The sequence below is a fragment of the Stenella coeruleoalba genome (genome assembly GCF_951394435.1).
Source record: "Stenella coeruleoalba genome assembly, contig: scaffold_281, whole genome shotgun sequence".
NCBI lineage: Eukaryota > Metazoa > Chordata > Mammalia > Artiodactyla > Delphinidae > Stenella > Stenella coeruleoalba.
Genome location: NW_027646394.1, coordinates 138,437 through 154,373, shown reverse-complemented (window position 1 = coordinate 154,373; position 15,937 = coordinate 138,437). Strand labels below are relative to the sequence as shown.

At 43.7% G+C, this 15,937-nt stretch overlaps 1 long non-coding RNA gene across 2 annotated transcripts in view; it reads left to right on the top strand.

The window, feature by feature from the left end:
• The window catches only part of LOC307181139, a 93,200-nt gene extending 79,430 nt beyond the window's left edge, over positions 1-13,770 (top strand). For both annotated transcript variants that reach the window (XR_013825997.1, XR_013825998.1), the window contains exons 2-3: positions 2,631-2,716; positions 13,690-13,770. This is a non-coding gene — a long non-coding RNA (uncharacterized lncRNA). The remainder of the gene's footprint in view (positions 1-2,630; positions 2,717-13,689) is intronic.
• The last annotated feature ends 2,167 nt before the right edge of the window (positions 13,771-15,937 follow it).

Sequence of the window (15,937 nt, the reverse complement as noted above, 5' to 3'; positions counted from 1 at the left end):
TTTGGCCAAGTGCATCATTGTGGACGTTCTGCCTCTTTTCCTATGCTTTCAATGCAATTCCAGTCTACCTCCTGAAATCGGTTTCCTGCAATTCTGCCCCGCTTTCAAGTCCTCTTGGCAGCCTTACTTCAGTCTATTTTTGGACGATAGCTGTCATTTATAACTCTGCAGGTTTGTGAATTACAGTGCCCCTGAGCTCCTTTCTTCAACTCGCTTTCTTGTGACCTGGCCGCAACACCGCAGGATGGCTTCAGGCCCTAATCTGGTTCTGGCACGGCACGCTGAGCCTTTGGTTAATTCCTCTTCCTGGTGGGAAATGAGAGTTAAATTTGCCCGTCCAGACTCCTACAGGTAATCTCTCATATGTTCTCGCTATTCCTGTTCATCTTCCGCAGAAATTGCAAACTGGGCCAAACAGGAGGTTAAAGGGACTGACTCTCCAAGTCGGGAGAGTGTTAGTAAAGCGTCTGGAATGTTGCACCCGAGTACCAGGGGAGGAAAACTGAGACATATTTGAACACGTCTCCCGTTCACATGGTTGATCATACTCTGGGTTCCACATGCATGTTTAAGCTGAAGGAAGAATACCTTAAACCTGGAGAGTTAAGACCCGTGTAATGGGTACCATGCAATATGACTTCAAAGGGTCTTCATTTGCTCACCGAACCTCTCCAATCCTATCACTGCTGCGTTTATGCCCCTGTACACATGCTTGATTCTCTTTTGGAGACATAGCAATCCATAGGTTTTAAGATACTTACTAGTCAGGTACATTCTTAGGCGTTTAATATGCGGTGTTGAGTCCATTTCGTTGAGCAAGGAGTAGCTCTTGTCTATTCCATATTTGGCTTAAGGAACTTTATCTGTGCTCATTTCAATCTCTGGTTTTATGCAGCACCCCAACTCACCTTTCCCCTTAAGCAAGCATAAGTTGGTTTTCTAAATTTGAGACCCTGTTCTGTTCTGTAATTCAGTTCCTGTGTAGCCAAGTTTACATTCCGTGTATTACTGATATCTTATGATGTTTCTTTTTCTGTGTGACTTATTTCAGTTAGAATCATCATACCTGAATCCACTCATTGTGCTGCTAAGGGCCTGATGACACAGATTTCATTGCTGAGTGATATTGCTTTGTAAGTAAATACCACAACTTCTTTATCCATTTTTCACTTTCTGCGATGTTGAACTTGTACTGTAAATGAGGTTCTTGTAAAGAGAGCCGTTCCAAACTTTGGGGTGGCTGTGTCTTTTTGATTTTAAATTCCCTAAGCTATAGGACCATAAGTGGAAGTGCCCTAGGCTCTGTTGCTTTGTTTTTTAGATGTTTCAGTAAACACCATACACTTCTCCCGAGTGGTTGTTGACAATTTACATCCCGCCCATCAGCATAACAAGGCTCCCAGTTCTCCATGGCCTGTCCTGCCTTTCTGGATTTTACACTTTTTTCAGATGGCCCTTTTGACCGGGGGGAAGTGAGACTTCATTGTAGTGCAGATTTCCTTTGCAAGCTTGCTTGGTTGGCCAAAAAGGGCGTATGCGTTTTTTCCTGAATATATTCAGGAAAAAACGCATACGCCCTTTTTGGCCAAGTGCATCATTGTGGACGTTCTGCCTCTTTTCCTATGCTTTCAATGCAATTCCAGTCTACCTCCTGAAATCGGTTTCCTGCAATTCTGCCCTGCTTTCAAGTCCTCTTGGCAGCCTTACTTCAGTCTATTTTTGGACGATAGCTGTCATTTATAACTCTGCAGGTTTGTGAATTACAGTGCCCCTGAGCTCCTTTCTTCAACTCGCTTTCTTGTGACCTGGCCGCAACACCGCAGGATGGCTTCAGGCCCTAATCTGGTTCCGGCACGGCACGCTGAGCCTTTGGTTAATTCCTCTTCCTGGTGGGAAATGAGAGTTGAATTTGCCCGTCCAGACACCTCCAGCTAGCCTCTCATTGGTTCTCGCTATTCCTGTTCATCTTCCGCAGAAATTGCAAACTGGGCCAAACAAGAGGTTAAAGGCGCTGACTCTCCAAGTGGGGAGAGTGTTAGTAAAGCGTCTGGAATGTTGCACCCGAGTACCAGGGGAGGAAAACTGAGACATATTTGAACACGTCTCCCGTTCACATGGTTGATAATACTTGGGTTCCACATGCATGTTTTAGCTGAATGAAGAATACCTAAAACCTGGGTAGTTGAAACCCGTGGAATGGGTACCATGCAATATGACTTCAAAGGGTCTTCATTTGCTCACCGAACCTCTCCAATCCTATCACTGCTGCGTTTATGCCCCTGTACACATGCTTGATTCTCTTTCGGAGACATAGCAATCCATAGGTTTTAAGGTACTTACTAGTCAGGTACATTCTTAGGCGTTTAATATGCGGTGTTGAGTCCATTTCGTTGAGCAAGGAGTAGCTCTTGTCTATTCCATATTTGGCTTAAGGAACTTTATCTGTGCTCATTTCAATCTCTGGTTTTATGCAGCACCCCAACTCACCTTTCCCCTTAAGCAAGCATAAGTTGGTTTTCGAAATTTGAGACCCTGTTCTGTTCTGTAATTCAGTTCCTGTGTAGCCAAGTTTACATTCCGTGTATTACTGATATCTTATGATGTTTCTTTTTCTGTGTGACTTATTTCAGTTAGAATCATCATACCTGAATCCACTCATTGTGCTGCTAAGGGCCTGATGACACAGATTTCATTGCTGAGTGATATTGCTTTTTAAGTAAATACCACAACTTCTTTATCCATTTTTCACTTTCTGCGATGTTGAATTTGTACTGTAAACGAGGTTCTTGTAAACAGAGCTGTTCCAAACTTTGGGGTGGCTGTGTCTTTTTGATTTTAAATTCCCTAAGCTATAGGACCATAAGTGGAAGTGCCCTAGGCTCTGTTGCTTTGTTTTTTAGATGTTTCAGGAAACACCATACACTTCTCCCGAGTGGTGGTTGGCAAATTACATCCCGCCCATCAGCATAACAAGGCTCCCAGTTCTCAATGGCCTGTTGCCTTTCTGGATTTTACACTTTTTTCAGATGGCCTTTTGACCGGGGGGAAGTGAGACTTCATTGTAGTGCAGATTTCCTTTGGAAGCTTGCTTGGTTGGCCAAAAAGGGCGTATGCGTTTTTTCCTGAATATATTCAGGAAAAAACGCATACGCCCTTTTTGGCCAAGTGCATCATTGTGGACGTTCTGCCTCTTTTCCTATGCTTTCAATGCAATTCCAGTCTACCTCCTGAAATCGGTTTCCTGCAATTCTGCCCCGCTTTCAAGTCCTCTTGGCAGCCTTACTTCAGTCTATTTTTGGACGATAGCTGTCATTTATAACTCTGCAGGTTTGTGAATTACAGTGCCCCTGAGCTCCTTTCTTCAACTCGCTTTCTTGTGACCTCGCCGCAACACCGCAGGATGGCTTCAGGCCCTAATCTGGTTCCGGCCCGGCATGCTGAGCCTTTGGTTAATTCCTCTTCCTGGTGGGAAATGAGAGTTAAATTTGCCCGTCCAGACACCTCCAGCTAGCCTCTCATTGGTTCTCGCTATTCCTGTTCATCTTCCGCAGAAATTGCAAACTGGGCCAAACAGGAGGTTAAAGGGACTGACTCTCCAAGTCGGGAGAGTGTTAGTAAAGCGTCTGGAATGTTGCACCCGAGTACCAGGGGAGGAAAACTGAGACATATTTGAACACGTCTCCCGTTCACATGGTTGATCATACTCTGGGTTCCACATGCATGTTTTAGCTGAAGGAAGAATACCTTAAACCTGGAGAGTTGAGACCCGTGGAATTGGTACCATGAAATATGACTTCAAAGGGTCTTCATATGCTCACCGAACCTCTCCAATCCTATCACTGCTGCGTTTATGCCCCTGTACACATGTTTGATTCTCTTTCGGAGACATAGCAATCCATAGGTTTTAAGATACTTACTAGTCAGGTACATTCTTAGGCGTTTAATATGGGGTGTTGAGTCCATTTCGTTGAGCAAGGAGTAGCTCTTGTCTATTCCATATTTTGCTTAAGGAACTTTATCTGTGCTCATTTCAATCTCTGGTTTTATGCAGCACCCCAACTCACCTTTCCCCTTAAGCAAGCATAAGTTGGTTTTCTAAATTTGAGACCCTGTTCTGTTCTGTAATTCAGTTCCTGTGTAGCCAAGTTTCCATTCCGTGTATTACTGATATCTTATGATGTTTCTTTTTCTGTGTGACTTATTTCAGTTAGAATCATCATACCTGAATCCACTCATTGTGCTGCTAAGGGCCTGATGACACAGATTTCATTGCTGAGTGATATTGCTTTGTAAGTAAATACCACAACTTCTTTATCCATTTTTCACTTTCTGCGATGTTGAACTTGTACTGTAAACGAGGTTCTTGTAAACAGAGCCGATCAAAACTTTGGGGTGGCTGTGTCTTTTTGATTTTAATTTCCCTAAGCTATAGGACCATAAGTGGAAGTGCCCTAGGCTCTGTTGCTTTGTTTTTTAGATGTTTCAGGAAACACCATACACTTCTCCCGAGTGGTTGTTGGCAATTTACATCCCGCCCATCAACATAACAAGGCTCCCAGTTCTCCATGGCCTGTCCTGCCTTTCTGGATTTTACACTTTTTTCAGATGGCCCTTTTGACCGGGGGGAAGTGAGACTTCATTGTAGTGCAGATTTCCTTTGCAAGCTTGCTTGGTTGGCCAAAAAGGGCATATGCGTTTTTTCCTGAATATATTCAGGAAAAAACGCATACGCCCTTTTTGGCCAAGTGCATCATTGTGGACCTTCTGCCTCTTTTCCTATGCTTTCAACGCAATTCCAGTCTACCTCCTGAAATCGGTTTCCTGCAATTCTGCCCTGCTTTCAAGTCCTCTTGGCAGCCTTACTTCAGTCTATTTTTGGACGATAGCTGTCATTTATAACTCTGCAGGTTTGTGAATTACAGTGTCCCTGAGCTCCTTTCTTCAACTCGCTTTCTTGTGACCTGGCCGCAACACCGCATGATGGCTTCAGGCCCTAATCTGGTTCTGGCACGGCACGCTGAGCCTTTGGTTAATTCCTCTTCCTGGTGGGAAATGAGAGTTATATTTGCCCATCCAGACACCTCCAGCTAGTCTTTCATTGGTTCTCGCTATTCCTGTTCATCTTCCACAGAAATTGCAAACTGGGCCAAACAGGAAGTTAAAGGGACTGACTCTCCAAGTGGGGAGAGTGTTAGTAAAGCGTCTGGAATGTTGCACCCGAGTACCAGGGTACGAAAACTGAGACATATTTGAACACGTCTCCCGATCACATGGTTGATCATACTCTAGGTTCCACATGCATGTTTTAGATGAAGGAAGAATACCTTAAACCTGGGTAGTTGAAACCCGTGGAATGGGTACCATGCAATATGACTTCAAAGGGTCTTCATTTGCTCACGAACCTCTCCAATCCTATCACTGCTGCGTTTATGCCCCTGTACACATGCTTGATTCTCTTTCGGAGACATAGCAATCCATAGGTTTTAAGATACTTACTAGTCAGGTGCATTCTTAGGCGTTTAATATGGGGTTTTGTGTCCATTTCGTTGAGCAAGGAGTAGCTCTTGTCTATTCCATATTTGGCTTAAGGAACTTTATCTGTACTCATTTCAATCTCTGGTTTTATGCAGCACCCCAACTCACCTTTCACCTTAAGCAAGCATAAGTTGGTTTTCTAAATTTGAGACCCTGTTCTGTGTTGGAATGCAGTTCCTGTGTAGCCAAGTTTACATTCCGTGTATTAGTGATATCTTATGATGTTTCTTTTTCTGTGTGACTTATTTCAGTTAGAATCATCGTACCTGAATCCACTCATTATGCTGCTACGGGCCTGATGACATAGATTTCATTGCTGAGTGATACTGCATTGTACGTAAGTACCACAAGTTCTTTATCCATTTTTCACTTTCTGTGATATTGAACTTGTACGGTAAACGAGGTTCTTGTAAACGGAGGCGTCCCAAACTTTGGGGTGGCTGTGTCTTTTTGATTTTAATTTCCCTAAGCTATAGGACCATAAGCGCAAGTGCCCTAGGCTCTGTTGCTTTGTTTTTTAGATGTTTCAGGAAACAGCATACACTTCTCCTGAGGGTCTGTTGGCAATTTACATCCCGCCCATCAGCATAACAAGGCTCCCAGTTCTCCATGGCCTGTCCAGCCTTTCTGGATTTTACACTTCTTTCAGATGGCCCTTTTGACCGGGGGGAAGTGAGACTTCATTGTAGTGCAGATTTCCTTTGCAAGTTTGCTTGGTTGGCCAAAAAGGGCATATGCGTTTTTTCCTGAATATATTCAGGAAAAAACGCATACGCCCTTTTTGGCCAAGTGCATCATTGTGGACGTTCTGCCTCTTTTCCTATGCTTTCAATGCAATTCCAGTCTACCTCCTGAAATCGGTTTCCTGCAATTCTGCCCCGCTTTCAAGTCCTCTTGGCAGCCTTACTTCAGTATATTTTTGGATGATAGCTGTCATTTATAACTCTGCAGGTTTGTGAATTACAGTGCCCCTGAGCTCCTTTCTTCAACTCGCTTTCTTGTGACCTGGCCGCAACACCGCAGGATGTCTTCAGGCCCTAATCTGGTTCTGGCACGGCACGCTGAGCCTTTGGTTAATTCCTCTTCCTGGTGGGAAATGAGAGTTAAATTTGCCCGTGCAGACATCTCCAGCTAGCCTCTCATTGGTTCTCGCTATTCCTGTTCATCTTCCGCAGAAATTGGAAACTGGGCCAAACAGGAGGTTAAAGGCGCTGACTCTCCAAGTGGGGAGAGTGTTAGTAAAGCGTCTGGAATGTTGCACCCGAGTACCAGGGTACGAAAACTGAGACATATTTGAACAGGTCTCCCGATCACATGGTTGATCATACTCTAGGTTCCACATGCAAGTTTTAGCTGAAGGAAGAATACCTAAAACCTGGGTAGTTAAAACCCGTGGAATGGGTACCATGAAATATGATTTCAAAGGGTTTTCATTTGCTCACCGAACCTCTCCAATCCTATCACTGCTGCGTTTATGCACCTGCACACATGCTTGATTCTCTTTCGGAGACATAGCAATCCATAGGTTTTAAGATACTTACTAGTCAGGTACATTCTTAGGCGTTTAATATGCGGTTTTGAGTCCATTTCGTTGAGCAAGGAGTAGCTCTTGTCTATTCCATATTTGGCTTAAGGAACTTTATCTGTGCTCATTTCAATCTCTGGTTTTATGCAGCACCCCAACTCACCTTTCCCCTTAAGCAAGCATAAGTTCGTTTTCTAAATTTGAGACCCTGTTCTGTTCTGTAATTCAGTTCCTGTGTAGCCAAGTTTCCATTCCGTGTATTACTGATATCTTATGATGTTTCTTTTTCTGTGTGACTTATTTCAGTTAGAATCATCATACCTGAATCCACTCATTGTGCTGCTAAGGGCCTGATGACATAGATTTCATTGCTGAGTGATATTGCTTTGTAAGTGAATACCACAACTTCTTTATCCATTTTTCACTTTCTGCGATGTTGAACTTGTACTGTAAACGAGGTTCTTGTAAACAGAGCCGTTCCAAACATTGGGGTGGCTGTGTCTTTTTGATTTTAATTTCCCTAAGCTATAGGACCATAAGTGGAAGTGCACTAGGCTCTGTTGCTTTGTTTTTTAGATGTTTCAGGAAACACCATACACTTCCCCCGAGTGGTTGTTGGCAATTTACATCCCGCCCATCAGCATAACAAGGCTCCCAGTTCTCCATGGCCTGTCCTGCCTTTCTGGATTTTACACTTTTATCAGATGGCCCTTTTGACCGGGGGGAAGTGAGACTTCATTATAGTGCAGATTTCTTTGAAAGCTTGCTTGGTTGGCCAAAAAGGCCGTATGCGTTTTTTCCTGAATATATTCAGGAAAAAACGCATACGCCCTTTTTGACCAAGTGCATCATTGTGGACGTTCTGCCTCTTTTCCTATGCTTTCAATGCAATTCCAGTCTACCTCCTGAAATCAGTTTCCTGCAATTCTGCCCCGCTTTCAAGTCCTGTTGGCAGCCTTACTTCAGTATATTTTTGGACGATAGCTGTCATTTATAACTCTGCAGGTTTGTGAATTACAGTGCCCCTGAGCTCCTTTCTTCAACTCGCTTTCTTTTGAGCTGGCCGCAACACCGCAGGATGGCTTCAGGCCCTAATCTGGTTCCGGTACGGCACGCTGAGCCTTTGGTTATTTCCTCTTCCTGGTGGGAAATGAGAGTTAAATTTGCCCGTCCAGACATCTCCAGCTAGCCTCTCATTGGTTCTCGCTATTCCTGTTCATCTTCCGCAGAAATTGGAAACTGTGCCAAACAGGAGGTTAAAGGCGCTGACTCTCCAAGTGGGGAGAGTGTTAGTAAAGCGTCTGGAATGTTGCACCCGAGTACCAGGGTACGAAAACTGAGACATATTTGAACAGGTCTCCCGATCATATGGTTGATCATACTCTAGGTTCCACATGCATGTTTTAGTTGAAGGAAGAATACCTAAAACCTGGGTAGTTGAAACCCGTGTAAAGGGTACCATGCAATATGATTTCAAAGGGTCTTCATTTGCTCACCGAACCTCTCCAATCCTATCACTGCTGCTTTTATGCACCTGCACACATGCTTGATTCTCTTTCGGAGACATGGCAATCCATAGGTTTTAAGATACTTACTAGTCAGGTACATTCTTAGGCGTTTAATATGCGGTGTTGAGTCCATTTCGTTGAGCAAGGAGTAGCTCTTGTCTATTCCATATTTGGCTTAAGGAACTTTATCTGTGCTCATTTCAATCTCTGGTTTTATGCAGCACCCCAATTCACCTTTCCCCTTAAGCAAGCATAAGTTGGTTTTCTAAATTTGAGACCCTGTTCTGTTCTGTAATTCAGTTCCTGTGTAGCCAAGTTTCCATTCCGTGTATTACTGATATCTTATGATGTTTCTTTTTCTGTTTAACTTATTTCAGTTAGAATCATCATACCTGAATCCACTCATTGTGCTGCTAAGGGCCTGATGACATAGATTTCATTGCTGAGTGATATTGCTTTGTAAGTGAATACCACAACTTCTTTATCCATTTTTCACTTTCTGCGATGTTGAACTTGTACTGTAAACGAGGTTCTTGTAAACAGAGCCGTTCCAAACTTTGGGGTGGCTGTGTCTTTTTGATTTTAATTTCCCTAAGCTATAGGACCATAAGTGGAAGTGCCCTAGGCTCTGTTGCTTTGTTTTTTAGATGTTTCAGGAAACACCATACACTTCTCCGGAGTGGTTGTTGGCAATTGACATCCCGCCCATCAGCATAACAAGGCTCCCAGTTCTCCATGGCCTGTCCTGCCTTTCTGGATTTTACACTTTTTTCAGATGGCCCTTTTGACCGGGGGGAAGTGAGACTTCATTGTAGTGCAGATTTCCTTTGCAAGCTTGCTTGGTTGGCCAAAAAGGGCGTATGCGTTTTTTCCTGAATATATTCAGGAAAAAACGCATATGCCCTTTTTGGCCAAGTGCATCATTGTGGACGTTCTGCCTCTTTTCCTATGCTTTCAATGCAATTCCAGTCTACCTCCTGAAATCGGTTTCCTGCAATTCTGCCGCGCTTTCAAGTCCTCTTGGCAGCCTTACTTCAGTCTATTTTTGGACGATAGCTGTCATTTATAACTCTGCAGGTTTGTGAATTACAGTGCCCCTGAGCTCCTTTCTTCAACTCGCTTTCTTTTGAGCTGGCCGCAACACCGCAGGATGGCTTCAGGCCCTAATCTGGTTCCGGTACGGCACGCAGAGCCTTTGGTTATTTCCTCTTCCTGGTGGGAAATGAGAGTTAAATTTGCCCGTCCAGACACTTCCAGCTAGCCTCTCATTTGTTCTCGCTATTCCTGTTCATCTTCCACAGAAATTGCAAACTGGGCCAAACAGGAGTTTAAAGGCGCTGACTCTCCAAGTGGGGAGAGTGTTAGTAAAGCGTCTGGAATGTTGCACCCGAGTACCAGGGGAGGAAAACTGAGACATATTTGAACACGTCTCCCGATCACATGGTTGATCATACTCTGGGTTCCACATGCATGTTTTAGCTGAAGGAAGAATACCTAAAATCTGGGTAGTTGAAACCCGTGGAATGGGTACCATGCAATATGACTTCAAAGGGTCTTCATTTGCTCACTGAACCTCTCCAATCCTATCACTGCTGCATTTATGCCCCTGTACACATGCTTGATTCTCTTTCGGAGACATAGCAATCTATAGGTTTTAAGATACTTACTGGTCAGGTACATTCTTAGGCGTTTAATATGCGGTGTTGAGTCCATTTCGTTGAGCAAGGAGTAGCTCTTGTCTATTCCATATTTGGCTTAAGGAACTTTATCTGTGCTCATTTCAATCTCTGGTTTCATGCAGCACCCCAACTCACCTTTCCCCTTAAGCAAGCATAAGTTGGTTTTCTAAATTTGAGACCCTGTTCTGTTCTGTAATTCAGTTCCTGTGTAGCCAAGTTTACATTCCGTGTATTACTGATATCTTATGATATTTCTTTTTCTGTGTGACTTATTTCAGTTAGAATCATCATACCTGAATCCACTCATTGTGCTGCTAAGGGCCTGATGACACAGATTTCATTGCTGCGTGATATTGCTTTGTAAGTAAATACCACAAATTCTTTATCCATTTTTCACTTTCTGCGATGTTGAACTTGTACTGTAAACGATGTTCTTGTAAACAGAGCCGTTCCAAACATTGGGGTGGCTGTGTCTTTTTGATTTTAATTTCCCTAAGCTATAGGACCATAAGTGGAAGTGCCCTAGGTTCTGTTGCTTTGTATTTTAGATGTTTCAGGAAACACCATACACTTCTCCCGAGTGGTTGTTGGCAATTTACATCCCGCCCATCAGCATAACAAGGTTCCCAGTTCTCCATGGCCTGTCCTGCCTTTCTGGATTTTACACTTTTTTCAGATGGCCCTTTTGACCGGGGGGAAGTGAGACTTCATTGTAGTGCAGATTTCCTTTGCAAGCTTGCTTGGTTGGCCAAAAAGGGCGTATGTGTTTTTTCCTGAATATATTCAGGAAAAAACGCATACGCCCTTTTTGGCCAAGTGCATCATTGTGGACGTTCGGCCTCTTTTCCTATGCTTTCAATGCAATTCCAGTCTACCTCCTGAAATCGGTTTCCTGCAATTCTGCCCCGCTTTCAAGTCCTCTTGGCAGCCTTACTTCAGTCTATTTTTGGACGATAGCTGTCATTTATAACTCTGCAGGTTTGTGAATTACAGTGCCCCTGAGCTCCTTTCTTCAACTCGCTTTCTTGTGACCTGGCCGCAACACCGCAGGATGGCTTCAGGCCCTAATCTGGTTCCGGCACGGCACGCTGAGCCTTTGGTTAATTCCTCTTCCTGGTGGGAAATGAGAGTTAAATTTGCCCGTCCAGACACCTCCAGCTAGCCTCTCATTGGTTCTCGCTATTCCTGTTCATCTTCCGCAGAAATTGCAAACTGGGCCAAACAGGAGGTTAAAGGCGCTGACTCTCCAAGTGGGGAGAGTGTTAGTAAAGCGTCTGGAATGTTGCACCCGAGTACCAGGGGAGGAAAACTGAGACATATTTGAACACGTCTCCCGTTCACATGGTTGATCATACTCTAGGTTCCACATGCATGTTTTAGCTGAATGAAGAATACCTAAAACCTGGGTAGTTGAAACCCGTGGAATGGGTACCATGCAATATGACTTCAAAGGGTCTTCATTTGCTCACCGAACCTCTCCAATCCTATCACTGCTGCGTTTATGCCCCTGTACACATGCTTGATTCTCTTTCGGAGACATAGCAATCCATAGGTTTTAAGATACTTACTAGTCAGGTACATTCTTAGGCGTTTAATATGCGGTGTTGAGTCCATTTCGTTGAGCAAGGAGTAGCTCTTGTCTATTCCATATTTGGCTTAAGGAACTTTATCTGTGCTCATTTCAATCTCTGGTTTTATGCAGCACCCCAACTCACCTTTCCCCTTAAGCAAGCATAAGTTGGTTTTCGAAATTTGAGACCCTGTTCTGTTCTGTAATTCAGTTCCTGTGTAGCTAAGTTTACATTCTGTGTATTACTGATATCTTATGATGTTTCTTTTTCTGTGTGACTTATTTCAGTTAGAATCATCATACCTGAATCCACTCATTGTGCTGCTAAGGGCCTGATGACACAGATTTCATTGCTGAGTGATGTTGCTTTTTAAGTAAATACCACAACTTCTTTATCCATTTTTCACTTTCTGCGATGTTGAACTTGTACTGTAAACGAGGTTCTTGTAAACAGAGCTGTTCGAAACTTTGGGGTGGCTGTGTCTTTTTGATTTTAAATTCCCTAAGCTATAGGACCATAAGTGGAAGTGCCCTAGGCTCTGTTGCTTTGTTTTTTAGATGTTTCAGGAAACACCATACACTTCTCCCGAGTGGTTGTTGGCAATTTACATCCCGCCCATCAGCATAACAAGGCTCCCAGTTCTCCATGGCCTGTCCTGCCTTTCTGGATTTTACACTTTTTTCAGATGGCCCTTTTGACCGGGGGGAAGTGAGACTTCATTGTAGTGCAGATTTCCTTTGCAAGCTTGCTTGGATGGCCAAAAAGGGCGTATGCGTTTTTTCCTGAATATATTCAGGAAAAAACGCATACGCCCTTTTTGGCCAAGTGCATCATTGTGGACGTTCTGCCTCTTTTCCTATGCTTTCAATGCAATTCCAGTCTACCTCCTGAAATCGGTTTCCTGCAATTCTGCCCCGTTTTCAAGTCCTCTTGGCAGCCTTACTTCAGTCTATTTTTGGACGATAGCTGTCATTTATAACTCTGCAGCTTTGTGAATTACAGTGCCCCTGAGCTCCTTTCTTCAATTCGCTTTCTTGTGACCTGGCCGCAACACCGCATGATGGCTTCAGGCCCTAATCTGGTTCCGGCACGGCACGCTGAGCCTTTGGTTAATTCCTCTTCCTGGTGGGAAATGAGAGTTAAATTTGCCCGTCCAGACACCTCCAGCTAGTCTATCATTGGTTCTCGCTATTCCTGTTCATCTTCCGCAGAAATTGCAAACTGGGCCAAACAGGAGGTTAAAGGGACTGACTCTCCAAGTCGGGAGAGTGTTAGTAAAGCGTCTGGAATATTGCACCCGAGTACCAGGGTACGAAAACTGAGACATATTTGAACATGTCTCCCGATCACATGGTTGATCATACTCTAGGTTCCACATGCATGTTTTAGCTGAATGAAGAATACCTAAAACCTGGGTAGTTGAAACCCGTGGAATGGGTACCATGCAATATGACTTCAAAGGGTCTTCATTTGCTCAACGAACCTCTCCAATCCTATCACTGCTGCGTTTATGCCCCTGTACACATGCTTGATTCTCTTTCGGAGACATAGCAATCCATAGGTTTTAAGATACTTACTAGTCAGGTACATTCTTAGGCGTTTAATATGCGGTGTTGAGTCCATTTCGTTGAGCAAGGAGTAGCTCTTGTCTATTCCATATTTGGCTTAAGGAACTTTATCTGTGCTCATTTCAATCTCTGGTTTTATGCAGCACCCCAACTCACCTTTCCCCTTAAGCAAGCATAAGTTGGTTTTCGAAATTTGAGACCCTGTTCTGTTCTGTAATTCAGTTCCTGTGTAGCCAAGTTTACATTCCGTGTATTACTGATATCTTATGATGTTTCTTTTTCTGTGTGACTTATTTCAGTTAGAATCATCATACCTGAATCCACTCATTGTGCTGCTAAGGGCCTGATGACACAGATTTCATTGCTGAGTGATATTGCTTTTTAAGTAAATACCACAACTTCTTTATCCATTTTTCACTTTCTGCGATGTTGAACTTGTACTGTAAACGAGGTTCTTGTAAACAGAGCTGTTCCAAACTTTGGGGTGGCTGTGTCTTTTTGATTTTAAATTCCCTAAGCTATAGGACCATAAGTGGAAGTGCCCTAGGCTCTGTTGCTTTGTTTTTTAGATGTTTCAGGAAACACCATACACTTCCCCCGAGTGGTTGTTGGCAATTTACATCCCGCCCATCAGCATAACAAGGCTCCCAGTTCTCCATGGCCTGTCCTGCCTTTCTGGATTTTACACTTTTTTCAGATGGCCCTTTTGACCGGGGGGAAGTGAGACTTCATTGTAGTGCAGATTTCCTTTGCAAGCTTGCTTGGATGGCCAAAAAGGGCGTATGCGTTTTTTCCTGAATATATTCAGGAAAAAACGCATACGCCCTTTTTGGCCAAGTGCATCATTGTGGACGTTCTGCCTCTTTTCCTATGCTTTCAATGCAATTCCAGTCTACCTCCTGAAATCGGTTTCCTGCAATTCTGCCCCGTTTTCAAGTCCTCTTGGCAGCCTTACTTCAGTCTATTTTTGGACGATAGCTGTCATTTATAACTCTGCAGCTTTGTGAATTACAGTGCCCCTGAGCTCCTTTCTTCAACTCGCTTTCTTGTGACCTGGCCGCAACACCGCATGATGGCTTCAGGCCCTAATCTGGTTCCGGCACGGCACGCTGAGCCTTTGGTTAATTCCTCTTCCTGGTGGGAAATGAGAGTTAAATTTGCCCGTCCAGACACCTCCAGCTAGTCTCTCATTGGTTCTCGCTATTCCTGTTCATCTTCCGCAGAAATTGCAAACTGGGCCAAACAGGAGGTTAAAGGGACTGACTCTCCAAGTCGGGAGAGTGTTAGTAAAGCGTCTGGAATATTGCACCCGAGTACCAGGGTACGAAAACTGAGACATATTTGAACATGTCTCCCGATCACATGGTTGATCATACTCTAGGTTCCACATGCATGTTTTAGCTGAAGGAAGAATACCTTAAACCTGGGTAGTTGAAACCCGTGGAATGGGTACCATGCAATATGACTTCAAAGGGTCTTCATTTGCTCACCGAACCTCTCCAATCCTATCACTGCTGCGTTTATGCCCCTGTACACATGCTTGATTCTCTTTCGGAGACATAGCAATCCATAGGTTTTAATATACTTACTAGTCAGGTACATTCTTAGGCGTTTAATATGCGGTGTTGAGTCCATTTCGTTGAGCAAGGAGTAGCTCTTGTCTCTTCCATATTTGGCTTAAGGAACTTTATCTGTGCTCATTTCAATCTCTGGTTTTATGCAGCACCCCAACTCACCTTTCCCCTTAAGCAAGCATAAGTTGGTTTTCTAAATTTGAGACCCTGTTCTGTTTTGGAATGCAGTTCCTGTGTAGCCAAGTTTACATTCCGTGTATTAGTGATATCTTATGATGTTTCTTTTTCTGTGTGACTTATTTCAGTTAGAATCATCGTACCTGAATCCACTCATTGTGCTGCTAAGGGCCTGATGACATAGATTTCATTGCTGAGTGATATTGCTTTGTAAGTGAATACCACAACTTCTTTATCCATTTTTCACTTTCTGCGATGTTGAACTTGTACTGTAAACGAGGTTCTTGTAAACAGAGCCGTTCCAAACTTTGGGGTGGCTGTGTCTTTTTGATTTTAATTTCCCTAAACTATAGGACCATAAGTGGAAGTGCCCTAGGCTCTGTTGCTTTGTTTTTTAGATGTTTCAGGAAACACCATACACTTCTCCTGAGTGTCTGTTGGCAATTTACATCCCGCCCATCAGCATAACAAGGCTCCCAGTTCTCCATGGCCTGTCCTGCCTTTCTGGATTTTACACTTTTTTCAGATGGCCCTTTTGACCGGGGGGAAGTGAGACTTCATTGTAGTGCAGATTTCCTTTGCAAGCTTGCTTGGTTGGCCAAAAAGGGCGTATGCGTTTTTTCCTGAATATATTCAGGAAAAAACGCATAAGCCCTTTTTGGCCAAGTGCATCATTGTGGACGTTCTGCCTCTTTTCCTATGCTTTCAATGCAATTCCAGTCTACCTCCTGAAATCGGTTTCCTGCAATTCTGCCCCACTTTCAAGTCCTCTTGGCAGCCTTACTTCAGTCTATTTTTGG